This window comes from Rattus norvegicus, chromosome 2, assembly GCF_036323735.1.
Source record: "Rattus norvegicus strain BN/NHsdMcwi chromosome 2, GRCr8, whole genome shotgun sequence".
NCBI lineage: Eukaryota > Metazoa > Chordata > Mammalia > Rodentia > Muridae > Rattus > Rattus norvegicus.
In genome coordinates, this window is record NC_086020.1 from 183,673,454 (window position 1) to 183,682,186 (window position 8,733).

General features: G+C 39.5%; 1 pseudogene; it reads right to left on the bottom strand.

Moving 5' to 3' along the window:
- Positions 1 to 6,838: 6,838 nt before the first annotated feature.
- Positions 6,839 to 8,204, bottom strand: LOC134485751 (TD and POZ domain-containing protein 2-like; annotated as a pseudogene).
- Positions 8,205 to 8,733: the final 529 nt, after the last annotated feature.

Sequence of the window (8,733 nt, forward strand, 5' to 3'; positions counted from 1 at the left end):
AAACACACCAGAAAAGCAAGACCTAGTTTCAAAATCATTTTTGATCATGATGCTGGAGGACTTCAAGAAAGACGTGAAGAACTCCCTTAGAGAACAAGTAGAAGCCTACAGAGAGGAATCGCAAAAATGCCTGAAAGAATCACAAAAATCCCTGAAAGAATTCCAGGAAAACATAAATAAACAAGTAGAAGCCCATAGAGAGGAGACACAAAAATCCCTGAAAGAATTCCAGGAAAACACAATCAAACAGTTGAAGGAATTAAAAATGGAAATAGAAGCAATCAAGAAAGAACACATGGAAACAACCCTGGATATAGAAAATCAAAAGAAGAGACAAGGAGCTGTAGATACAAGCCTCACCAACAGAATACAAGAGATAGAAGAGAGAATCTCAGGAGCAGAAGATTCCATAGAAATCATTGACTCAACTGTCAAAGATAATGTAAAGCGGAAAAAGCTACTGGTCCAAAACATACAGGAAATCCAGGACTCAATGAGAAGATCAAACCTAAGGATAATAGGTATAAAAGAGAGTGAAGACTCCCAGCCCAAAGGACCAGTAAATATCTTCAACAAAATCATAGAAGAAAACTTCCCTAACCTAAAAAAAGAGATACCATAGGCATACAAGAAGCCTACAGAACTCCAAATAGATTGGACCAGAAAAGAAACACCTCCCGTCACATAATTGTCAAAACACCAAACGCACAAAATAAAGAAAGAATATTAAAAGCAGTAATGGAAAAAGGTCAAATAACATATAAAGGCAGACCTATCAGAATCATACCAGACTTCTCGCCAGAAACTATGAAGGCCAGAAGATCCTGGACTGATGTCATACAGACCCTAAGAGAACACAAATGCCAGCCCAGGTTACTGTATCCAGCAAAACTCTCAATTAACATAGATGGAGAAACCAAGATATTCCATGACAAAACCAAATTTACACAATATCTTTCTACAAATCCAGCACTACAAAGGATAATAAATGGTAATGCCCAACATAAGGAGGCAAGCTATACCCTAGAAGAAGCAAGAAACTAATCGTCTTGGCAACAAAACAAAGAGAAGAAAAGCACACAAACATAACCTCACATACAAATATGAATATAACGGGAAGCAATAATCACTATTCCTTAATATCTCTCAATATCAATGGCCTCAACTCCCCAATAAAAAGACATAGAATAACAAACTGGATACACAACGAGGACCCTGCATTCTGCTGCCTAAAGGAAACACACCTCAGAGACAAAGACAGACACTACCTCAGAGTGAAAGGCTGGAAAACAACTTTCCAAGCAAATGGTCAGAAGAAGCAAGCTGGAGTAGCCATTCTAATATCAAATAAAATCAATTTCCAACTAAAAGTCATCAAAAAAAAGATAAGGAAGGACACTTCATATTCATCAAAGGAAAAATCCACCAAGATGAACTCTCAATCCTAAATATCTATGCCCCAAATACAAGGGCACCTACATACGTAAAAGAAACCTTACTAAAGCTCAAAACACACATTGCACCTCACACAATAATAGTGGGAGATTTCAACACCCCACTCTCATCAATGGACAGATCATGGAAACAGAAATTAAACAGTGATGTCGACAGACTAAGAGAAGTCATGAGCCAAATGGACTTAACGGATATTTATAGAACATTCTATCCTAAAGCAAAAAGATATACCTTCTTCTCAGCTCCTCATGGTACTTTCTCCAAAATTGACCATATAATTGGTCAAAAAACGGGCCTCAACAGGTACAGAAAGATAGAAATAATACCATGCGTGCTATCGGACCACCACGGCCTAAAACTGGTCTTCAATAACAATAAGGGAAGAATGCCCACATATACGTGGAAATTGAACAATGCTCTACTCATGATAACCTGGTCAAGGAAGAAATAAAGAAAGAAATTAAAAACTTTTTAGAATTTAATGAAAATGAAGATACAACATACCCAAACTTATGGGACACAATGAAACCTGTGCTAAGAGGAAAACTCATAGCGCTGAGTGCCTGCAGAAAGAAACAGGAAAGAGCATATGTCAGCAGCTTGACAGCACACCTAAAAGCTCTAGAAGAAAAAGAAGCAAATACACCGAGGAGGAGTAGAAGGCAGGAAATAATCAAACTCAGAGCTGAAATCAACCAAGTAGAAACAAAAAGGACCATAGAAAGAATCAACAGAACCAAAAGTTGGTTCTTTGAGAAAATCAACAAGATAGATAAACCCTTAGCCAGACTAACGAGAGGACACAGAGAGTGCGTCCAAATTAACAAAATCAGAAATGAAAAGGGAGACATAACTACAGATTCAGAGGAAATTCAAAAAATCATCAGATCTTACTAGAAAAACCTATATTCAACAAAACTTGAAAATCTTCAGGAAATGGAAAATTTCCTAGACAGATACCAGGTATCGAAGTTAAATCAGGAACAGATAAACCAGTTAAACAACCCCATTACTCCTAAGGAAATAGAAGCAGTCATTAAAGGTCTCCCAACCAAAAAACAGCCCAGGTCCAGACAGGTTTAGTGCAGAATTCTATCAGACCTTCATAGAAGACCTCATACCAATATTATCCAAACTATTCCACAAAATTGAAACAGATTGAGCACTACCGAATTCCTTCTACGAAGCCACAATTACTCTAATACCTAAAGCACACAAAGACACAACAAAGAAAGAGAACTTCAGACCAATTTCCCTTATGAATATCGACGCAAAAATACTCAATAAAATTCTGGCAAACCGAATTCAAGAGCACATCAAAACAATCATCCACCATCATCAAGTAGGCTTCATCCCAGGCATGCAGGGATGGTTTAATATACGGAAAACCATCAACGTGATCCATCATATAAACAAACTGAAAGAACAGAAACACATGATCATTTCATTAGATGCTGAGAAAGCATTTGACAAAATTCAACACCCCTTCATGATAAAAGTCCTGGAAAGAATAGGAATTCAAGGCCCATACCTAAACATAGTAAAAGCTATATACAGCAAACCAGTTGCTAACATTAAACAAAATGGAGAGAAACTTGAAGCAATCCCACTAAAATCAGGGACTAGACAAGGCTGCACACTCTCTCCCTACTTATTCAATATAGTTCTTGAAGTTCTAGCCAGAGCAATCAGACAACAAAAGGAGATCAAGGGGATACAGATCGGAAAAGAAGAAGTCAAAATATCACTATTTGCAGATGACATGATAGTATATTTAAGTGATCCCAAAGTTCCACCACAGAACTACTAAAGCTGATAAACAACTTCAGCAAAGTGGCTGGGTATAAAATTAACTCAAATAAATCAGTTGCCTTCCTCTATACAAAAGAGAAACAAGCCGAGAAAGAAATTAGGGAGACGACACCCATCATAATAGACCCAAATAATATAAAGTACCTCGGTGTGACTTTAACCAAGCAAGTAAAAGATCTGTACAATAAGAACTTCAAGACACTGAGGAAAGAAATTGAAGAAGACCTCAGAAGATGGAAAGATCTCCCATGCTCATGGATTGGCAGGATTAATATAGTAAAAATGGCCATTTTACCAAAAGCAATCTACAGATTCAATGCAATCCCCATCAAAATACCAATCCAATTCTTCAAAGAGTTAGACAGAACAATTTGCGAATTCATCTGGAATAACAAAAAACCCAGGATAGCTAAAGCTATCCTCAACAATAAAAGGACTTCAGGGGGAATCACTATCCCTGAACTCAAGCATTATTACAGAGCAATAGTGATAAAAACTGCATGGTATTGGTACAGAGACAGACAGATAGACCAATGGAATAGAATTGAAGACCCAGAAATGAACCCACACACCTATGGGCACTTGATTTTTGACAAAGGAGCCAAAACCATTAAATGGAAAAAAGATAGCATTTTCAGCAAATGGTGCTGGTTCAACTGGAGATCAACATGTAGAAGAATGCAGATCGATCCATGCTTATCACCCTGTACAAAGCTTAAGTCCAAGTTTATCAAGGACGTCCACATCAAACCAGATACACTCAAACTAATAGAAGAAAAACTAGGGAAGCATCTCAAACACATGGGCACTGGAAAAAATTTCCTGAACAAAACACCAATGGCTTATGCTCTAAGATCAAGAATCGACAAATGAGATCTCGTAAAACTGCAAAGCTTCTGTAAGGCAAAGGACATGGTGGTTAGGACAAAACGGCAACCAACAGATTGGGAAAAGATCTTTACCAATCCTACAACAGATAGAGGCCTTATATCCAAAATATACAAAGAACTCAAGAAGTTAAACCGCAGGGAAACAAATAACCCTATTAAAAAATGGGGTTCAGAGCTAAACAAAGAATTCACGGCTGAGGAATGCCGAATGGCTGAGAAACACCTAAAGAAATGTTCAACATCTTTAGTCATAAGGGAAATGCAAATCAAAACAACCCTGAGATTTCACCTCACACCAGTGAGAATGGCTAAGATCAAAGACTCAGGTGACAGCAGATGCTGGCGAGGATGCGGAGAAAGAGGAACACTCCTCCATTGTTGGTGGGATTGCAGACTGGTAAAACCACTCTGGAAATCAGTCTGGTTGTTCCTCAGAAAATTGGACATTGAACTGCCTGAGGATCCAGCTATACCTCTCTTGGGCATATACCCAAAAGATGCCCCAACATATAAAAGAGACACGTGCTCCACTATGTTCAATGCAGCCTTATTTATAATAGCCAGAAAATGGAAAGAACCCAGATGCCCTTCAACAGAGGAATGGATACAGAAAATGTGGTACATCTACACAATGGAATATTACTCAGCTATCAAAAACAACGAGTTTATGAAATTCGTAGGCAAATGGTTGGAACTGGAAAATATCATCCTGAGTGAGCTAACCCAATCACAGAAAGACATACATGGTATGCACTCATTGATAAGTGGCTTTTAGCACAAATGCGTGAATTACCCTAGATCCCTAGAACAAATGAAACTCAAGACGGATGATCAAAATGTGAATGCTTCACTCCTTCTTTAAATGAGGAAAAATAATACCCTTGGCAGGGAAGGGAGAGGCAAAGATTGAAACAGAGACTGAAGGAACACCCATTCAGAGCCTGCCCCACATGTGGCCCATACATATACAGCCACCCAATTAGACAAGATTGATGAAGCAAAGAAGTGCAGACCGACAGGAGCCGGATGTAGATCGCTCCTGAGAGACACAGCCAGAATACAGCAAATACAGAGGCGAATGCCAGCAGCAAACCACTGAACTGAGAATAGGTCCCCCGTTGAAGGAATCAGAGAAAGAACTGGAAGAGCATGAAGGGGCTCGAGACCCCAAAAGTATAACAATGTCAAGCAACCAGAGCTTCCAGGGACTAAGCCACTACCTAAATACTATACATGGACTGACCCTGGACTCTGACCCCATAGGTAGCAATGAATATCCTAGTAAGAGCACCAGTGGAAGGGGAAGCCCTGGGTCCTGCTAAGTCTGAACCCCCAGTGAACTAGACTATGGGGGGAGGGCGGCAATGGGGGGAGGGTTGGGAGGGGAACACCCATAAGGAAGGGGAGGGGGGAGGGGGATGTTTGCCCGGAAACCGGGAAAGGGAATAACACTTGAAATGTATATAAGAAATACTCAAGTTAATAAAAAAAAAAAAAAAAGAACCTGGAACTGTTGTTGACACTCATCCCAGGTGGGTTTATGAGTCAACCTGATTGAATCTAAAAGACCTAGGGGATATGAGGGTCTTTTGGAAAATGGAGGGAGGGGATCTATGACTTACAATTATAAAGGTCAGTACTGGTCAATGGTACATAGGACACAAACTGTCTCCCCTGTACATCTGGGTGTTCAGAAGACTAGAGGAGTAAGGTCATAGTAGAGTCAATCTCCCTGGGCAGTATCTCATGAATGTGTGTTGAACTCATATTAGTTAAGGACACTAATACTTATCAAATTAAAAATGCCTAAGCTGCCATTTCAATTCTCACTATGTGTGCACCAAATCAAAGGCATCAAAGTATTGCAGCAGCCATTAAAATCTCCCCATCAAAAAATGCCCAGGACCATAATTTTCACCTGTTAATCTAAGAGGTGTTATGGCGTATACTCCTCAAATCATTTCACAAAATAAAAAGAGAAGGAATATTTCCCACTTTATTTTATGAGAGACTACAGTTACACTGATATCTAAAACACAAATCAATTTAACTTATGGACTCATGCAAACATAATCATTAAATAATTACAAGAACACATTAAAAAATATCATTAACAAAACCAAAGTAGGCTTTGTCTCAAGGTGAGTAAGGGTGGTTCAATATGCAAAAATCAATAAAATTCAATTGACCACATAAACTAACTGAAAGAAAAAAAGCAAAAAAAAAGAAAACAAAGAAAAAGCAAAAAACATGATCATTAAACTGGATCAGGACATGGACTTTAAGAAGCGATCCCTTAATGATAAAACTTCTCCAGAGATTGGCGCAGAGATTATATGGCTAAATATAATAATGGTAATATAGAAGAATCCCGTATCAAGATCAACTTAAATGGGGAGAAACTCAAAGACAGTATACAAAAGCAAAGGTAAGTCAAGGTTTCTCATTCTCTTAAGTAGACTCAATACAAGAATTGAAGTCTTAATTAGAACAATAAGGCAACTGGCAATTAAGAGGACAAATACAGTAAAGTCGAAAGAATTTTTATTTGCAGATAGATAATACACATGAATTAGGTGGAAAACTTTACATGTCAGTTAATGCATATGTTAGGTCAGCTATTCTGTTCAGTCCAATGCAAACAGGTTTCTCCAAAGAAAGTCAGTTAGGCTCTGCTTCAGGCCAGTTGAATGCCAGTTCCAAGACATCAGACAAGAATAAGACAACATCAACAGGATAGATGTCAGGTAGAATGTCCAAGACCCTAGTGCTGCCCTTTCCCTACACACCATTTTGAAATATTACAGCTGTATGAAATCCATAGCCATCATGCTACCTTGCCCCAGATTCACTGTAAATGTTCCAGCAAAACTGTAATCTAAACAGAAGTCATTGTTAAAAACACTAGTTGTAGCTGTTAGAAGCCAGGTGTCGGTCATATCTGTCAAGCTCCTAAAATATCTTTAGGTGTTTGAGTGAAGGCTCCGAGGAAAAACACTGTATAGAAGCCAGGGAGAGAAATGCTTCCTCCACCAAGTGGGGATGTGACTCCACCATTGACTTCCACTCCAAGGTCTTAGAGACTTCAGAAGCATGAAGTATAATGAAATCCATGACCCTAGTCTTCAGGTGCTCTGTGCTGTGGAGGTCAGCCAGGATCAGAGTTGGTACAGCATTCTTCACACTGAGGTTCCTGCACAGGGAATCCTCACACATGACCTTCAAGTCCTGCAGGTCATACATGTCAGCAGCTGCCAACAAATCAGTGGCCATTGAGTGGCTGTGGAGGTGTGGTGCCTTCCCTGTGTAAATGAAGGCCATCATTTCCTTAAAGACTTGCAGGTGAATGTCATGGATCTCAACGCGGTTTTTTAGGCTCTCCAGCATTTCATGTTCAAACATGGCTCTGAAAACTGGAGAGCGAGCTGCTAGAATGGCCTTGTGAGCCCTGAATTCCTGGCCAGCTACCACCAGGCTGCAGTCTGTGAAGAGGGAATTTTCCCACAGCTCTCCTATGTCATCAGCCAACTTCTGCCTTGGATCCTTGTTTGCAGGTGTCATGTTATGTCCAGGCGTGCTAAAGGAGGGTCCTACTATGGACACCTTACAACACAGGATGAGCTGGTCTTCAGGGAGAAGCCAATGCCTAAGGGAGAGGAGGAAATCTCGAAGGATGAACTTTCTCAATCCCCATTGTTGTTTTGGACTAAAGCTTAAAATATTTGGGATCTCTTTGATTTGATGTTTCTCTCCTTGGGCATTTATGATCCAGAACTGCACCTTTGCCAAAACTGGGCTCTTTGGACAACTGTACAAACCCACGGAAACAGACAAGTAATCTTTGCTTTCTTCATCAACACCATTTGGGAATATTCTCAAAAACCATTGTACTTCTTCATTGCCCTCTAATGAGAACACTGGGCTTGTAATATTTTCCCGAATTCCATCCATGCAAAATGAAAAGTTGCTAATGGTCCACTTGTAGCAGAATCTCTGAACACTGATATGTGTGTAGCCACAGATCTTGGCTTCCAGGTCCCCTGACATGTCTTCTGGAGGTAGTTTGGAGGTTAAAGTTGATCTGAAAGAAAGTAATAGAATTTACTCTTTCCTCTGTAAGATACAATTATAGATATAATTTAGACAGATTTAGATAGATAGATTTAGATTTTATTTTCATTTTCTGCTAAATTTCCCCTGTTATACACTTGGAAATGTCTATTTCTATGTAGGTTCTGTAGGTTTTCATATTTGTTCTACCAAAGATAAAACAGACCACTATGACTGTTAAATATCTCTCTCTCTCTCTCTCTCTCTCTCTCTCTCTCTCTCTCTCTCCCTCTCCCTCACCCTCTCCCTCCCCCACCCTCTCTCTCTGTCTCTCCTTGTTTGTTTGTGTCTGTATGTCTCTTCCTTTCTGTGTTCCTGTCTCTCTCAGTCTACACTACCCCCACCCAAACCTACTGTGGTTCTGAATATCTCTGTGTATGTTTATTGAATCTTAGGTCAATGTTAACTGGTTTTGACTATTGTATCCAACTTTGGAACTGTTTGGAAATGTGTAAACACTATCATT